The sequence below is a fragment of the Bufo bufo genome, chromosome 2 (assembly GCF_905171765.1).
Source record: "Bufo bufo chromosome 2, aBufBuf1.1, whole genome shotgun sequence".
Classification (NCBI taxonomy): domain Eukaryota; kingdom Metazoa; phylum Chordata; class Amphibia; order Anura; family Bufonidae; genus Bufo; species Bufo bufo.
The window spans coordinates 729,234,948-729,252,120 of NC_053390.1; the positions used below are offsets into that span (position 1 = coordinate 729,234,948).

At 46.1% G+C, this 17,173-nt stretch overlaps 1 protein-coding gene across 1 annotated transcript in view; it reads left to right on the plus strand.

Annotated features, from left to right (window-relative positions):
• Window positions 1-678: 678 nt before the first annotated feature.
• Window positions 679-17,173, plus strand: part of FRYL (FRY like transcription coactivator) — a 330,165-nt gene continuing 313,670 nt past the window's right edge. Inside the window, exon 1 of the mRNA XM_040418890.1 lies at window positions 679-911. The gene's annotated coding sequence lies outside the window, so the exon portion shown is untranslated. The remainder of the gene's footprint in view (window positions 912-17,173) is intronic.

Here is a 17,173-nt window from a genome sequence, read left to right on the forward strand (position 1 = left end):
TGTGTCATAGAAAACTGATCCGTCCCCATTGACTTACATTGTGTGTCAGGACGGATCCGTTTGGCTCAGTTTCGTTAGACGGACACCAAAACGCGGCAAGCAGTGTTTTGGTGTCCGCCTCCAAAGCCTTATTTAAACGCCAGCCTTAGCCCTCTGAACATAGGCATTTGGTATTTTGGGGTCTTTCACACGTGCTCCCATCTCCCACCAGCAACACTAAATGCCTGAAGTGCTCAGACTCAGAGGCTTCTGAAATGAATTGCATCAACATGTGTAAACCATGTCTGGAGTCTGCGCTTTATTGACAGCTCATCCAGCCAATCAGCAAAAGGGTGAGGTCGTTAAAGACAATCGTCTAAGCCAATCATATCGTTGTAATATTATGTGGGCGGGATCAAGTATCCAGCAACAAGCCAATGAAATCATTGCATCTCTCCTCGGAGAGGGCGTTCCCTCCCGTAAGAATTCAGCCAATCCCAACAGGTTTGCGAGACATCGCTTTGTGATTGACAGGCTCATGTCTGTCGACATGCTGAGCTTTGGACGCGAAGGGGGAGGTGGCAGTTGCCGAATTATATTGACGTGTTTGTCATCCAATGACAATTCCTCTTTCCGTCTCTATGCCCACCTCCCGCGGCCTGCTGACCAATGAGCGTGTAGCGGAGGCTGGCTTGTAACTAAAGTCGGGGTATCGAGGGGGAAGAGAAAGAATAGAGAGGGAGGCTGAGAGTGGGGAAAGAAAGAATCTGGACGTTGCGGGAACGGATTGCAATTGGACTTGGATGGAAATCTTACCGATAACTGAACACGGTGTGAATCGGTGGCGGCAGCAGTTACAAGTCAGCGGACATATTGCTAATAGGACATCAGCGGGAGATCAGATCGGGAGCGCTGCTTTATTATCCGGCCCGGTGAGTGAACCCAGTGGGGGGGCACCATAGCCGTATATGTACGGGTGAATACATGTGTAGCAGGTCGCCCTAGCTGTGAGCCTATGTCATCAGCCGTGTCAATCACTGCGACTCTGTGCCCAAGAGCTTGCAATCTAATAGATGGTGCTGGGGCTGTTTGTGTTAGCCTAGACAGTAAACACTTAATGCGTGTGATGTACAAGTAGCTACCTGTGTGAGCAGTGACATCACTGTGTGCAGCAGAGGAAGTGCCTCCTTGTGCAGGAGCCAGGGCTATTCTGAACGGCAGGTCGGGGCTAATCTGGAGGGCCGGTCAGTGGCCGGGGCTAATCTGGAGGGCCGGTCAGTGGCCGGGGCTAATCTGGAGGGCCGGTCAGTGGCCGGGGCTAATCTGGAGGGCCGGTCAGTGGCCGGGGCTAATCTGGAGGGCCGGTCAGTGGCCGGGGCTAATCTGGAGGGCCGGTCAGTGGCCGGGGCTAATCTGGAGGGCCGGTCAGTGGCCGGGGCTAATCTGGAGGGCCGGTCAGTGGCCGGGGCTAATCTGGAGGGCCGGTCAGTGGCCGGGGCTAATCTGGAGGGCCGGTCAGTGGCCGGGGCTAATCTGGAGGGCCGGTCAGTGGCCGGGGCTAATCTGGAGGGCCGGTCAGTGGCCGGGGCTAATCTGGGGGGCCGGTCAGTGGCCGGGGCTAATCTGGGGGGCCGGTCAGTGGCCGGGGCTAATCTGGAGGGCCGGTCAGTGGCCGGGGCTAATCTGGAGGGCCGGTCAGTGGCCGGGGCTAATCTGGGGGGCCGGGTCAGTGGCCGGGGCTAATCTGGGCGGCAGGTCAGTGGCCGGGGCTAATCTGGGGGGCCGGGCCAGAGGCCGGGGTTAATCTGGACACTGGGCGAGAGGGATCTGTCCCCCATAAGGAGGGTTCTGGGTGCACACGTCCAAATGAGTCTTGGAAAATTGTAATCCAATAAAGTCCATCCATGTGTGAGGAGCCCATAACCTGTCTATTCTAGGGGCAGAACTTTGTGAGTTTGGTGTCCATCCAGTGGACGTGTGACCTCCGCTCCAGCTATCTCTATCGATCTCCCCATACATTTGCATTCTCTCCTCGGCCAAGCACATATAATGAATGCAGAGAGGGGAGAAAGACCCTGCCATACATCTCTGTCAGCACCTTATCTTGTGAGGACCAAAGGATCGGACAGTTGAAATCCAACATGACTGATCCTTATCTCCGGCGAGGCTTTATACACGTTAGATGGTTATCTGAACCCACCTTATGGGCGTCCTAGATCTAATGTGTATGGCCATCTTTAGGCCCTGTGCACACTGTGTTTCTGAGCTCTGCAGGATCTTATGATCTACCTCAGACAGAAGTCTCTGATGTACATCACTGTACAGGCTTGTAGGGGCATACACTGCCCATTAATTACAGGTGTAAAAATACATACAGGTGACATTCGAAAAATTAGAGTATCGTGCAAAAGTTTATTTCAGTAATGCAAATTAAAAGGAATTGCATTAATGCAGCTTAAAATTCGAATTTTGTGAAAAGGTTCAATATTCTAGGCTCAAAGGGTCTCACACTAGTCAGCTAATTAATCCCATACCCCCTGAGAAAAGGGTACCTGAGATTGTGACTTTGAGTTTTTATAAACTGTAAGCCATAATCATCCAAATTATAACAGATAAATATCTCGCTTTACCTGTAATGAGTCTCTCTCATATGTTAGTTTCACCTTTTAAGTTGCATTACTGAAATAAATGAACTTTGCACGATATTCAAATTTTTCGAGTTTAACCTGTATACCACACGGTATATTTGTTGCCATGCCCAATTGTATAGGAAAGCCCAGTCTGCACCCCTTTTTTATACAGGTCTGGTGAAGGCCAAAAGGGCAATCTATTGGCCTCTGTGGAGTGAGCCTATGGATATCTTTGATGTCTACATTGGGCGGTGTTCCTGGGGTAAAGTGAGGGGCGCAGGGCCTTATTTGGCCTGTCTGGGAGCGTGCATCATACTGTAGTTATGTCTCGGTATCTGTGTCGCATACATCACCTATTAAACATTATCTGCTTTGTGGTCTACAGAGACCATGACTGATCACATTGTCTTCCTGGTTTCCATTTAGTGACTCAGTAATGTCAGGTTGACCTCGGGGTCATCGGTTGTGGTGAGGTCTAGTTGTTTAGCAAACTTTTGTTAGTTGTATGTTTATAGATGGTGAGTGTGCTTCTGAGGGCCTTACACAGGCGGGGGGTTGGGTCAATTATTGGGGCCAAACGTTTACTGGAAGCACAGGATATGTAAAGCGAATGGGGCGACAAACGATCATTCATCTCCCTTTCAGTTTGCATAGGGCCATGTGAAATGCCATTTAAACCAGCGCTGATCGACTTCTCTTCTCTCGTAGATCCGTGCTCGTTAATGGCCCGTGTAACTAGACCCTTAAAGGCCTTTTACACGGGCCGAGAATTGAAAAGATACCGTTCATAGTAACGCTTGATATTGGTTATCTGGCGGTGTAAGGCCCCTTTCACACGGGCATTGCGGATTGGGGCCGGATGCGTTCAGGGAAAATGGTGCGATTTTGACACTAAAACAAGTCAGTTTTCACTGTGATTGCGTTCCATGTTTGTTTTTTTCGCACGTGTGCAAAACATTGTAATGCGATTTGCACGCGCGTGAGAAAAATCGGCATGTTTGGTACCCAGACCCGAACCCGGACTTCTTCACAGAAGTTCGGGTTTGGGTTAGGTGTTGTGTAGATTTTATTATTTTCCCTTATAACATGGTTATAAGGGAGAATAATAGCATTCTTAATACAGAATCCGTAGTACAATAGGGCTGGAGGGGTTAAAAAAATAATAATAATAATTTAACTCACCTTAATCCACTTGTTCGCGCAGCCGGCATCTCTTCTGACTCTTCTTTGAGGAATAGGACCTTTGATGACGTCACTGCGCTCATCACATGGTCCATCACGTGGTCTTTTACCATGGTGATGGATCATGTGACGGACCATGTGATGAGCGCAGTGACGTCATCAAAGGTCCTTTTCCTGTGCACAGCTAAGAAGAAGACAGAAGAGAAGCCAGGCTGCGCGATCAAGTGGATTAAGGTGAGTTATATTATTTATTTTATTTTTTTTAACCCCTCCAGCCCTATTGTACTATGCATTCTGTATTAAGAATGCTATTATTTTCCCTTATAACCATGTTATAAGGGAAAATAATAATGATTGGGTCCCCATCCCGATCGTCTCCTAGCAACCGTGCGTGAAAATCGCACTGCATCCGCACTTGCTTGCGGATGCTTGCGATTTTCACGCAACCCCCTTACACTTCTATGGGGCCTGCGTTGCGTGAAACACGCAGAATATAGAACATGCTGCGATTTTCATGCAACGCACAAGTGATGCGTGAAAATCACCGCTCGTGTGCACAGCCTCATACAAATGAATGGGTCCGGATTCAGTGCGGGTGCAATGCGTTCACGTCACGCATTGCACCCGCGCGGAAAGCTCGCTCGTGTAAAAGAGGCCTAAATGTACCGCCGATTACCCGATGAACGAGTGAAACGCAGCACAAAAATCCTGGTTACCCCCACATAAGTCTGTGTGTGGAAGAACGATTGCATTAGTGATCGCTCCTCCCCATACTCTGGAGGAGCTGAAGGAGATCCGTGCGCCACCAGATCATCGCTAACAAGCGAGTTAGCGATAATCTTTTCAATTCTCTGCCTGTGTAAAGGGCTCTGATTTATCATACCTTTACTTCAATGCAGCTCTACCAAAACTGATTTCAAATATTCCCATCATGATAAATTCCCCCCCCCATGAGCTGGACTTGGAGTTGGACTCCAAGATGGCGCACGGCTCGGGATGTGTAAAAGCTCAAGTTCTCGAGAACTTGAGCGCCTTCTCCCTGGCTAAAGGCGGGGCGCTCTGATTGGATACGCTCGCAGCCAGGGAAAAGATAACCGCGCCCAGGATAAATTCATGTCCCCGCCTAGTTGAACCGAATTGCCTCATTAGCATATGAGGCGCCAAAACAAACGTGGACCACAGCGGACGAAAGGGGGGGGGGGGGGTCCTTTGACTGGAGGCAGTGAGGAAAGGAATTAAATATTGCAAGAAGTCACCAAGTTTGGTGAATTAGGCCTCTTGCGCACGAACATGTGCTGCCCGTATTGCGGTCCGCAATGCACGGGCACCGACCGTGGGCCAGCCGCATGCGGATCGCGACTCCATTTACTTGAATGGGGTCCGCGATCCGTCCGTTCCGCAAAATAGGACAAATTCTGTCTTTTTGCGGAACGGAAGCACGGAAAGGAACCCCACGAAAGCACTCCGTAGTGGTTCCGTTCTGTTCCGCACCGCATCTCCGGATTTGCGTACTCATTCAATGCACACGGCCAGTGTCCCGTGTATTGCGGACCCACCGTATGCGACTGGACAAGAATAGGACAGGTTATATTTTTTTTGCGGACCACGGAACGGAGCAATGGATGCGGACAGCACACTGAGTGCTGTCCGCATCTTTTGCGGTCCTATTGAAGTGAATGGGTCCGCATCCAAGCGGCAAAAACTGCGGCTCGGATGCGGACCAAAACAACGGTCGTGTGCATGAGGCCTTAAACAAACATTTATCTTGTAGAATTTGGCTGATGCTGTTATATAGATTATGGTTTCCATTCTTTGGTTGATCTGGGGAGATTGGAGAGTTGAGTTCTACTGTGGTGTTTTTAAAAAAAAAAAATTAATTTTTTTAATTACTTTATATCGACGGTGGATAATCCTTTTTATATCCACTTGGATTTCCTCCAGAGCATGTAGGTTTTGTTGGGGTAGGATCTCACAGCACAGACGTGTGGTCGTTTGAGCCGCGGCGGGCTCAAATGAAACTAATCAGGACGGCACTGTGTAGTTGGTCTGCATTGTTAATGGCCTTAATACCGTGTGGCCACTAACAATACAAGTAAACAGTGTGGTCATATTTGGAGTAATTAGAGCCTGTACTCGACTGCAGCATGGCTGCATTGCAACCTCAACGCGACCCCGCCGCGTTGTCGTACCTTTACATCCCATACACTGCTGATCGGCTGCATGTCAGGGGAGATTTATCCAAACTGGTTTACAGGAAAACTGGCGTGTTGCCCATAGCAACCAATCAGATTCCACCTTTCATTTTCCAAAGGAGCTCTGAAAAATGAAAGGTGGAATTTTATTGGTTGCTATGGGCAACTAATCCAGTTTTCCTTTACACCAGTTTTGATAAATCTCCCCCATTGTGTCCTGGGGAAGTTGTAACATCTGTGGCCATATCTGAATGCCATTAGAGTTTGTTGCTTCCCCGTCAGACTGTGCAGACACCTGCTGCTTATACTTGCGTACATTGTAGACTGCAGTTACCCTCCATATCAGGACGGCTGCTGTGTTCCTACTCTGTGAAGGTTACCAGATGTTCAGAGCGCCTGCTGTGTGAAGGACACCATGTCCTCTGTATGCTGGCCTGTTCAGACACCTGTCTTGCGTAGCCTCGGCCCTTGATTGCCTCAGCACCTAATGCGGGTGACGGTCGGTGTGGCGACAACCTCATAATGCGGGTGACAGTCGGTGTGGCGACAACCTCATAATGCGGATGACGGTTGGTGTGGCGACAACCTCATGTTTGCTGCAGCAGCATACAGCGAGGCGTAATATGACATGGCTGCCTGATTTATTTCCCTTCTGATGTTTCTTGTAATAATAAAAAGGTCTTCATGGTGTAATAAGACATCTACTGATCGCTATCTTGTAGTATCAAGTCACCTCGTGGTGGAAATGCTCTTTGAAGGGGCTCTCTAGTTGTGTGTGTATATATAACTTCCCATTCAGCTGATGTTTTCTAAACCAGTCCTTATGAAACTGAAGGCTTTATTTAATCTCTCCCCCCCCATAAATGGCGGATCCGTTTTTTCCAATGCATTTTTTTCATTGTGATCAAAATCCTGATCAGGATTCAAATGTAATCAGTTTTCACGCGTTTTTCCGGATCCGGCGGGCAGTTCCGTTGACGGAATTGAACGCCGGATTCAAGCAACGCTAGTGTGAAAGTAGCCTAAAGCTCTCCTGCATATGGGATGTAGACGGTACATTACTTGCACTCCTCTTTCAGAGGAAACAGGCCTGAAGCCTCATTCACACTTGCATGCTCAAATCCGTGTGAAGGTGGTCAGTGATGCATCCTTGAAGCTGTCCGTGAAGGATCTGTGTTGGGTCCGTGTGTCCGTTATTTGCTGTCCGCGTGTCATCCGTATTTCACTGACCCTGAACAGCTGAAAAAAAACATTCCAAGCATCTCTTCCTAATGATCTGTGAAACACGGATGGCATCTGTGTTGCATCCGTGACTTTCACAGACCCATAGACTATAATGGGCGTGATGGATCCGTGAACATGGACAAAATAGAGCATGCTTCCGTGCTAAAAAAAACTGATCCACGGACTGTGCTAAAACACTGATGTCTGAATACACACCTTAAAATGAATGGGGACGTGTGCTGTCCGTGTAGAACACATACAGCACACGTCCGTGAGACACTGACGTGTGAATGAGGCTTAATTATTTTCGTGCTCGTACCCCACTGATCACTGCTCTGTCTTTTCTCTGTGACAATAGTAAGAGAGATACCACCGCACACTCAGGGTTATCATGCTATTTCCTCTATTAAATACATAAGTAATTGCGGAAGAATGCCTATTTTGTGACTCCGAGTCTTGACTCTTCTGTCACTTCGGACCTTGGTCACATAAGTCACTAATGAAAAAAGGAACATAAATTCATTAGTCGGAGGTAAAGGGTTATGTTATATGGAGAGATAGTCATATGGCTAATTATAGTTGAGACCAATGTATAAAAGAGAGATATTGGAAGATATAGGTCAAAGCCTATATAAATGTGTCAATGAGGGGCTGTTGAAATGTGTAACCAAAGCTGGGGAAGCAGAAATTGCTGGGGTGTATGGTGTGCTAATGATATCAAATGATATGAAAGTATATCAAGATAGATGTCTCGAGAAAATGTAAATCAAAATGTATGTATGATGTATAGTACGTCTGGGCAAGCCAAGGATAAAGCAATAGATCAAATGGAGTCCTCTTATTATAGGGAAGTAGTATGTTGTCATGTAACAGATAGCACAGAGGAGCTTACCAAGAGTAGGGTACAGGATATCAGGAGGACCCCCGTGGTACAGCGTGAACACACTGCGGGGAAAGGCTGCGGGCCAGTGTGGATGAGAGCGCCGGAGACGGCGTCTAAGTAGGTATGATGCGTCACGCGACATCTAGCGAGACTTCGGGCTTGTAATGGAACGGATTGGGCGTGAGGCTAGGCTGGGACTCGCTGAGACTGGCGCGGCCATGTTAGGTGTGGGAAAGGATAGGGGGAAAAGGTGGAAATTGCTGTAGTGATAGTGTGAAACTGGTGGGCGGTATGTGAGTGTGATGAAAGACTGAAAATGGGGACATGTTGGCAAATGTGGTGTGGGAGGCAGGAAAAGGGGGGGGGGAGGAAGGGAAACAGAAAAAAGGAGAAAAAGAAGGGGAAAAGGAGAAGAAGGAAAAAGGGGGTTTGGAGTGAGAAAGAAGGGGAAAACAGTGTTGAAGGGTGTCTGTGAAAAAAGATTCTGAGTGAAGGACTAAGTGAGAAAACATACTACTTACTGTGCTACATGACAACATACTACTTACTGTGCTACATGACAACATACTACTTACTGTGCTACATGACAACATACTACTTACTGTGCTACATGACAACATACTACTTACTGTGCTACATGACAACATACTACTTACTGTGCTACATGACAACATACTACTTACTGTGCTACATGACAACATACTACTTACTGTGCTACATGACAACATACTACTTACTGTGCTACATGACAACATACTACTTACTGTGCTACATCACAACATACTACTTACTGTGCTACATCACAACATACTACTTACTGTGCTACATCACAACATACTACTTACTGTGCTACATCACAACATACTACTTACTGTGCTACATGACAACATACTACTTCCCTATAATAAGATGACTCCATTTGATCTATTGCTTTATCCTTGGCTTGCCCATACACTTTGGGGACACGTACTATACATCATACATACATTTTGATTTACATTTTTTTCGGGACATCTATCTTGATATACTTTGATATCATTAGCGCACCATACACCCCAGCAATTTCTGCTTCCCCAGCTTTGGTTACACATTTCAACAGCCCCTCATTGACACATTTATATAGGCTTTGACCTATATCTTCCAATATCTTATTTATACATTGGTCTCAGCTATAATCAGCCAAATGTCCATCTCTTCATATAACATAACCCTTTACCTCCGACTAATGAATTTATGTTCCTTTTTTCATTAGTGACTTGTGTGACCAAGGTCCGAAGTGACAGAAGCGTCAAGACTCGGAGTCACAAAATAGGCATTATTCCGCAATTACTTATGTATTTATTAGAGCATATGTCACAATAAAATAATTTTATTTGCAGGATAACCCTGAGTGCGCGGTGGTGTCTCTCGTACTATTGTTTACCTGGATTACATCCACTCCACTGAAGCACCTTTATAGATTCGACAACGAGTGCAGCCCAATCAATTTCCATTTCTCTGTGGCATTCACAATAAAGTGGAAGTCCGCTGCCAAAATGTGTCCTTTCGTTTCCTCCGATACGTATAAAAACACGCGCTTGGGACCCCTTATTTTGGTAAGATCACTGGCGGTTGCACCCTATGACTACTAGTTAGGGGCTCATTCGCTTTCAGTAGCTGTTGGCCAAGCAGGACCGCTGTTCTTCCTACAGTACCTTCCCCCATACACATTCATGCATGCTCTTCTGGTGGAAACCGACCTGTTTGACCTTATTCCAATGTATACAGGCACCTATACTGATGCTCCTGTTTACACCTTCTATTCTTGAGGCTCAGGTTTCTCAGGGACATGTCAGAAGTTAAGAAAAATGGTGGTGTCCGCCTTCTAGGCAGTCCTCGCTGATCTCCGATACAAAGCAGCTGCGGTGGCATTGTTCACCAGCACACTGCATGTCTGCACAAGCCGGCCCGTAACTCTTCATAGACCTACTCCGTCCATAGTGCTGCCTTTGTAGACCACTGCTGAACAATGCTCCTTTGGAGACTGCAGTATTATATCTTCTGGGTTATCTGAGCGCTGTGTACTAAACCCCAGTGAGATGAATAGTATTTCCACCAGAGATTGTAATATTACGCTGCCTGATGTGAACCACAAGGAAGGTCGGATTGTGCAGTAAGAATGCTAGCTGTTTGCTGAAGGCTTTGTATATTTGCAGTGCGCATCATTGGATCCCACTTGGAAATAAAGAGCGCTTTCCCAATAATAACCCCCCGTTGAGGCGTTGGACCATCTACTGTATTCCGGGTTCAGGGTGTACACCTGGTATACTTGTTATTGTTATTGCCATTATCCGACACAGGGGCATCGGGCAGCATAGAAAAGCAGCCTGTTTATATAGCAGAAGTATGGCGCCTCATGCAGAGCTGCGCTCTGTGACATCTGTACTCTGTCAGAAGACAGAAATGTTATATAGTGAGACACAAGTCACACTGACATTTATCGCTTGTACTGAAGAATCCCTGAGCGCGGGCAGGTGAGGAATCAATAAAATCGCTAAGCGCTTTGCAGGTCTGGAAATTCGTAGGCAAAAAAAAATAAAAATACAAAAATGCACCAAGCCGACCTATCCCAACTATGGTGGCTATTCCCAAATATTTTATTATGAGAACCGCTCCAATTGCAGGCAATGATTAAAGGGTTAAAACCTTGCTGGACTACAGTGAATTGGAAATTCCCTCCATCTTTCCTTTAGGAGCCATCCGCAGAGTGCAGGCTGTCATTTATTGGATTCTGTTAGCTAAGGCTACTTTCACACTAGTGTTTTATACTGGATCCGGCAGGGTTCAGCAAAAAACGCTTCCGTTCTGATAATACAACCGTCTGCATGCGTTGTGAACAGATCCGGTTGTATTATCTGTCTTGGCTATGTTAAAGATCTATCATGAACACCATTGAAATTCCATGGGGGACGGATCCGTTTTCTATTGAAAACGGATCTGTCTTGACTTACATTGTGTGTCAGGACGGATCCGTCTTGCGCCGCACCACATGGCGGAAAGAAAAACGCTGCTTGCAGCGTTATTCTGTCCGCAATGGGGACGCAACCAAACGGAACGGAATGCATTTTGGTACAATCCGTTTTGTTCAGTTTTGTCCCGTTTGACAATGAATGGGGACAAAACGGAAGCGTTTTTCCCCCCGCTATTGAAATCCCATGATGGATCTCAATAGCGGAAAGGGAAAGCGCAAGTTTGAAAGTAGCCTTACTTGCAGATGTGATATTGTAGCCGACCGTGCCGATATAGACATGTTAGTGAAACATGGACCCAGTTCTGTGGGTCCAAGAAAATCACGGGCAGCCCACGGATGCCATCTGTGTTTAGTCCATTTATCACTGACTGTTGCTAGAAAACTCTGGAACTTACTGAGGACCATATTTATGATTGCCAGAGGGGGAAGGAGACTCACTTGGAACCTATTTGGGGACTATATTTACTGCCACCCGAGGGGAACGGAGACTGGTGGTGACGTTAAGCAGGGGGAAGTCACAGACCTATGGAGTACATGCAGAGTTGTAGACATTAAACAAGAACATGAGTCGTGTTTCACTGTGCAGCCGCCCACCCACATAAGCAGTGGTGCTGAGGGGGGACACGGAATGGAAAAAAAATGACTAAGGATTTTATTGTGGGGCTGAAAATGCTGCAAAGTAGCTTAAAATAGAGAATTATAATGGTATACGACTTATTATATGAAGTTGATTTTTATATATATTTTTTTGGGATAACCTCTAGAGTAAAATATCATAGCAGCAATAATCATCAATTTAAACCGATCACTTCCGGTCATTTACCCTCATTGATTATATTGTAGCACAGCATGATGGTGTTTCAGGTGTTTAATTGAATGCACCCTAAGGACTCCTGGGCTCGTGTCCCACTGCCTACAGGTGACGCAATGGGCTGACCTCTGACCTTATCGTGTCCATGGGCAGGGGTCATGCACATAGCAGAGCCGTGTGTTGCCTCCATGACGGGTGTTATACCCTGGAGCAGGGATCCAGAAGTGCTGTGTGTCCTGGAACCTGGAGGACGACATGATTTACATCCTGGTCTGTTTTGCTCTGTAGTCTTTATATTTAATGGATATGTGTAATAAATGTGTTGGCCTCGGACTTGTTAAAAAAAAAAAAAAAAAAAAGGGGTAACAACCCCCTTATTGCACCCCAACCTTTTTAGAGGGCTAAATGCACACGATCAGGATTGTGTTCGGATTTTCTGCACGGATTTGCATGCGGAAAATCGGCACCATAGATGATGCACATTGTATTCTATGAGAATTTGAAATTCTCATGTACACAATGCGGATTGTTTTCCGTGCAGTTTTTGACCTGCGGTGCGGATTTAAAAATCTGCAGTATCTCAATTTATTTTATTTTTCCTGACCGGATTTTCTCCATTCACCTCAATGGGGAGAGTAAAATCCACACGAATTGATGCAGATTGTCCGCACGGATTTCGCTGCGAACTCCTGCGGATTCTCCGTACATGAATCCTGAACATGTGCATGTACCCTTAGCGCTGTCAGTATGTCATTTAATTTCCTGCATTGATTTCTCTGAAGTAATTGGATTATCTAACACTTTCTAGTTATCTGCATCTTCCATGTGTGCCCCTAAGGTACAGGGAGATAAGAAGGTAGGTGACCCTCCAGTGAGTCCGTCACCCGCAGTGCTGTTATTTCTGGCCTTATGATGGACACCATGATGGAACGGACAGATCCTAATAACAGTCAGCAGGCGCTGTGTTGTACCATTGATGTCAGTCGTGTGATGGATCCAGCACTGTCATGGTATTTGTTTTTAACGGAAACCATGATGTAGATGTGAAGTTTCTCTCGTTGTTCGAGATGGGTGGGAGGCTGTGAAGCATTGACCCCTCCAGGCTGTGAAAAATGTCCCCAATGAGTGCCTGGGAGAGGGTAGTAAATAACTGCAGTCTCTCATTTAGGGTCCATTCACACGTCCGTTGTTTCTTTCCTGATCTGTTCCGTTTTTTGCGGAACAGATCTGGACCAGTTCTGTACCCATTCATTTTCAATGGGTCCTGAAAAAAAATCGGACAGCTCAATGTCTGATTTTTTTTTTTCAGGACCCATTGAAAATGAATAGGTACAGAACTGGTCCAGATCTGTTCCGCAAAAAACGGAACAGATCAGGAAAGAAACAGACGTGTGAATGGACCCTTATACTGTAGCTATACATAATACCCTACTACATGATAGTGTGCACAATGGTGGATCCTTTAGTATTTAAAGGGGTTGTCTCCCCTCAGCAAATGGCATTTATTATGTAGACAAAGTTAATATAAGACACTTACTAATGTATTGTGATTCTCCATATTGCCTCCTTTGCTGGCTTCATTAATTTTTCCATCACATGATACACTGCTCATATCCAGGGGTTACGACCACCCTGCAATCCATCAGAGGTGGTCGCGCTTTCACACTATAGGAAAAAGTGCTGTCCTCTCTGGTGACCGGGACAGTTGGAGTGCACACAGCCACTCATTGTATGAACTTTCTCTACATGATAAATGCCATTTGCTGAAGTGAGACAACTTCTATAAAGGCGTTTCTTCTTTTTGCATTTGTTACCGCTAATTCATCTAAATAAAACTTTTCTTGTTATTACGTGGCATGCCACAGCTGTCAAGACCTACTCAGTTTATTATATGGTCATACGGGGGGCGTTAATTGTGCAATTTCCAACCCGTGCACTAGAACTGCTTGTTGTCCCTCAATACTTGCATCATCCTGACTCCCAGCAAAGTAAAGCTTCTTATGCAGCTTCTTCCGCTCCTCTTCTGTGAGGTTTGGTTTGTGGCCCAGGACTTCCTGTGTGAGATCTTCTTAAAGAGAAGCTGTCGACATGAAATGCAGTGCAATCTGCAGGCAGCATGTTAGGCCGAGTTCACACGAACGTGTGTGACTCGTGCCTGTGCTGCGGCCCGCAAATAGCGGGCCGCAATGCACGATCGCCGGCCGTAGGTCAGCCGCATCGGATCGCGGACCCATTCACTTTAATGGGTCCGCAATCCGGCTGTTCCGCTAAAAGATAGGACTTGTTCTATCTTTTAGCGGAACGGAAGTACGGGACGTAACCCCACGGAGGCACTCCGTAGTGCTTCCAAGGGGTCCCGTCCCGTGCGGCCGTTCCGCGATTCCGGATTTGCGGACCCATGGAAGTGAATGGGTCCGCATCTGTGATGCAGAATTCACACGGAACTGTTGCAATACGGCCACAGATCACACACGTTCGTGTGAACTTAGCCTTAGAGAGCAGGAGGAGCTGAGCTGAGGAACAACTAGTCATACACATTCTGTTCGATTGTTCAACTGACGGCTGGCTCTCCCGACTCCATCCGGTCCAGTCAAGTGTGTATGTGCTGTCAATGGGGAAAGAGGAGGGAGAAGCTGGCAGACACCTCTGGTGGTGGCTTATCTACTGGAAGAATAAAAGTATTATGTGAAAATATTTAGTTTGCCCAATTCTTCCCTCCCCGACATCATCTATTGCTGAGTCATTAACTTTCCATACACATTAGACTGTCGACCAAATCTGCAGTTGTACTAATCGGTGTGTGTGGCTAAAGATTTTGCAAAATATATTTACACTTAAAGAGGACCTGTCACCATAAAATGTAATGCAATCTGCAGGCAGCAGGTTATAGAGCAGGAGGAGCTGAGCAGATTGATAGTTATAGTTTTGTTGGATAAGGTTCAGTAAAATTAGCAATTTCTACATTTATATCTTTACTGTTTCTGTGTAAGACAACCTTAGTCCACAGCTATCAGTGACTGACCGCTATCTCTGTATACACACTTAGGCCTCTTTCACACCTTAGTTTTTTTTCGTTTTGCGTTCCGTATATGGAACCATTCATTTCAATGGGTCTGCAAAAAAACGGAATGTACTCCGTATGCAAAGATAGAACATGTCCTTTTATTGCCCGCAAATCATGTTCCGTGGCTCCATTCAAGTCAATGGGTCCGCAAAAAAAACTGAACACATACGGAAATGCATCCGTATGTCTTCCGTATCCGTTCCATTTTTTTCTGAACTATCTATTGAAAATGTTATGCCCAGCCCAATTTTTTCTATGTAATTACTGTAAACTGTATATGCCATACGGAAAAACGAAACGGAAACACAACGGAAACAAAAAAACGGAACAATGGATCCGTGAAAAACAGACCGCAAAACACTGAAATAGCCATACGGTAGTGTGAAAGAGGCCTTACACAGAGAATGCTATTAATCACTGATAACACCTCCCCTGTGTACAGCGATCAGTGACTGACAGTTATCTCTGTATACACACTTACACAGAGAAAGCTGTCAGTCACTGATAACAGGTCTCCTGTGGACAACTGAACTCAGAAAGAGCAGAGACTTAAAGAGGTTATCCTTCCATTTATATTGATGACTTATCATCAGGATAGGTCATCAACATCTGATTGGTGGCAGTCTGACACCCAACACCCCCGTCAATCAGCTATTTGAAGAGAAGGTGGTGCTCCATACGAGGACTGCTTCCTGTTCGTTACACTGCCTCTTCTCTCTCGTGGAGCTGCGGCATAGTGTAATTACAAGTACTCGCTCCATTGAAGTGAACCCTCGCTGATCAGATATTGAGGACCTATCCTGATAGGCCATCAATATAAATGACATCTTTAAATGTATAAAAGACACATTTTCCCATAAAATGAATATGAATATGAATCTGCTCAGCTCCTCCTGCTCTATACCATGCTTCTGCAGATTGCATTGCATTTTGTGATAAGTTCTCTTTAACCCATGGAGTTCCAGAGCTCTGTGACATGTCTGTCATTTCTGCACTGTGGTGAAGATAATAGGAGCCTATGAGTTGCTTGCATTTGTTCAGATGTCTTCAGGTTTCTTCAGCGTTTTGTGTGACGTCTGCAGTGAGATTGTACAATTACTCCTTTCTTTCTTTGTTCTGTCAGACACGTAGCTGTCTGCTCAGCCGGGTGGGCAGATGTCTGCATCTGGGAATGCTGCTGTCTGTGGTTAGAGTTTGTACGGTGATGTCTCGTCTCCTGCGGTCATGTGCTCTCTAGTAGTTGTCAGGTTGTTCTGTACCTGAGGATAGACCTCTGCTGCGGGAGATATGTGACAGGATGACTGCTCACGAGATGGAATTCATTGCTAAGTTACTGGATTAAGATTCATTAAATTCCGTTAAGGCCTCCTTCACATGACTGCACTTTATTCCCACCTGCTTAAGACTGTCTGATAGATGCGGGTTCCTCCTTTGGACCAATATGGACATAGAATACTGTTTTTGACCATAAAGACCCACATTTACTAAGACTGGAGCTTTTTTGTCTTACACCATCTTAAAGGGAACCTGTCATCAACTTTATGCTGTCCATACTAACGGCAGAATAAAGTAGAGACAGGTGAGTTGATTTCAGAGGTCTGTCATTTAAAAGTTAAGAGTAAGTGGTTGCCAAGAACCAACATCACAATCCTTGCAGACTGGGCCTGGAAAAGAGTCCCGGCCACCTGAGAAGAGTCCTGGTTATTCATGAATTCCTGCTCACCTGCTGATGGCTGACAGTCTTCTACCTGGTTCTCTCCCTTTCTCTCTAGGAGAGAACTGCCAATCATCAGCAGGTGGACGGGGAGAGCAGGAGATTATGGACCAGGACTCTTCTCAGGTAGATTTGACTCTTTTCAAGGCCTGAGCTGCAATGATTATGATGCTGGTTCTCGGCAACCACTTACTTTTAGCTCATGAGTGACACACCGCTGAGATCAGCATTTCTGTCATTAATATATGCTGCCATCAGTGCGGTCAGCATAAGGCCTCATGCACACGGACGGTTTTTTTTTGCGGTCCGCAAAACGGATTTCCGTTGTTCCGTGATTCGTGACCGTTTTTTCGTCCGTGGGTCTTCCTTGATTTTTGGAGGATCTGTGCGAGCCAAACGGATCCGTCCTGACTTACAATGCAAGTCAGTAGGGACGGATCTGTTTGACGTTGACACAATGTGTGAACAAGGGAGGGAGGGGGGC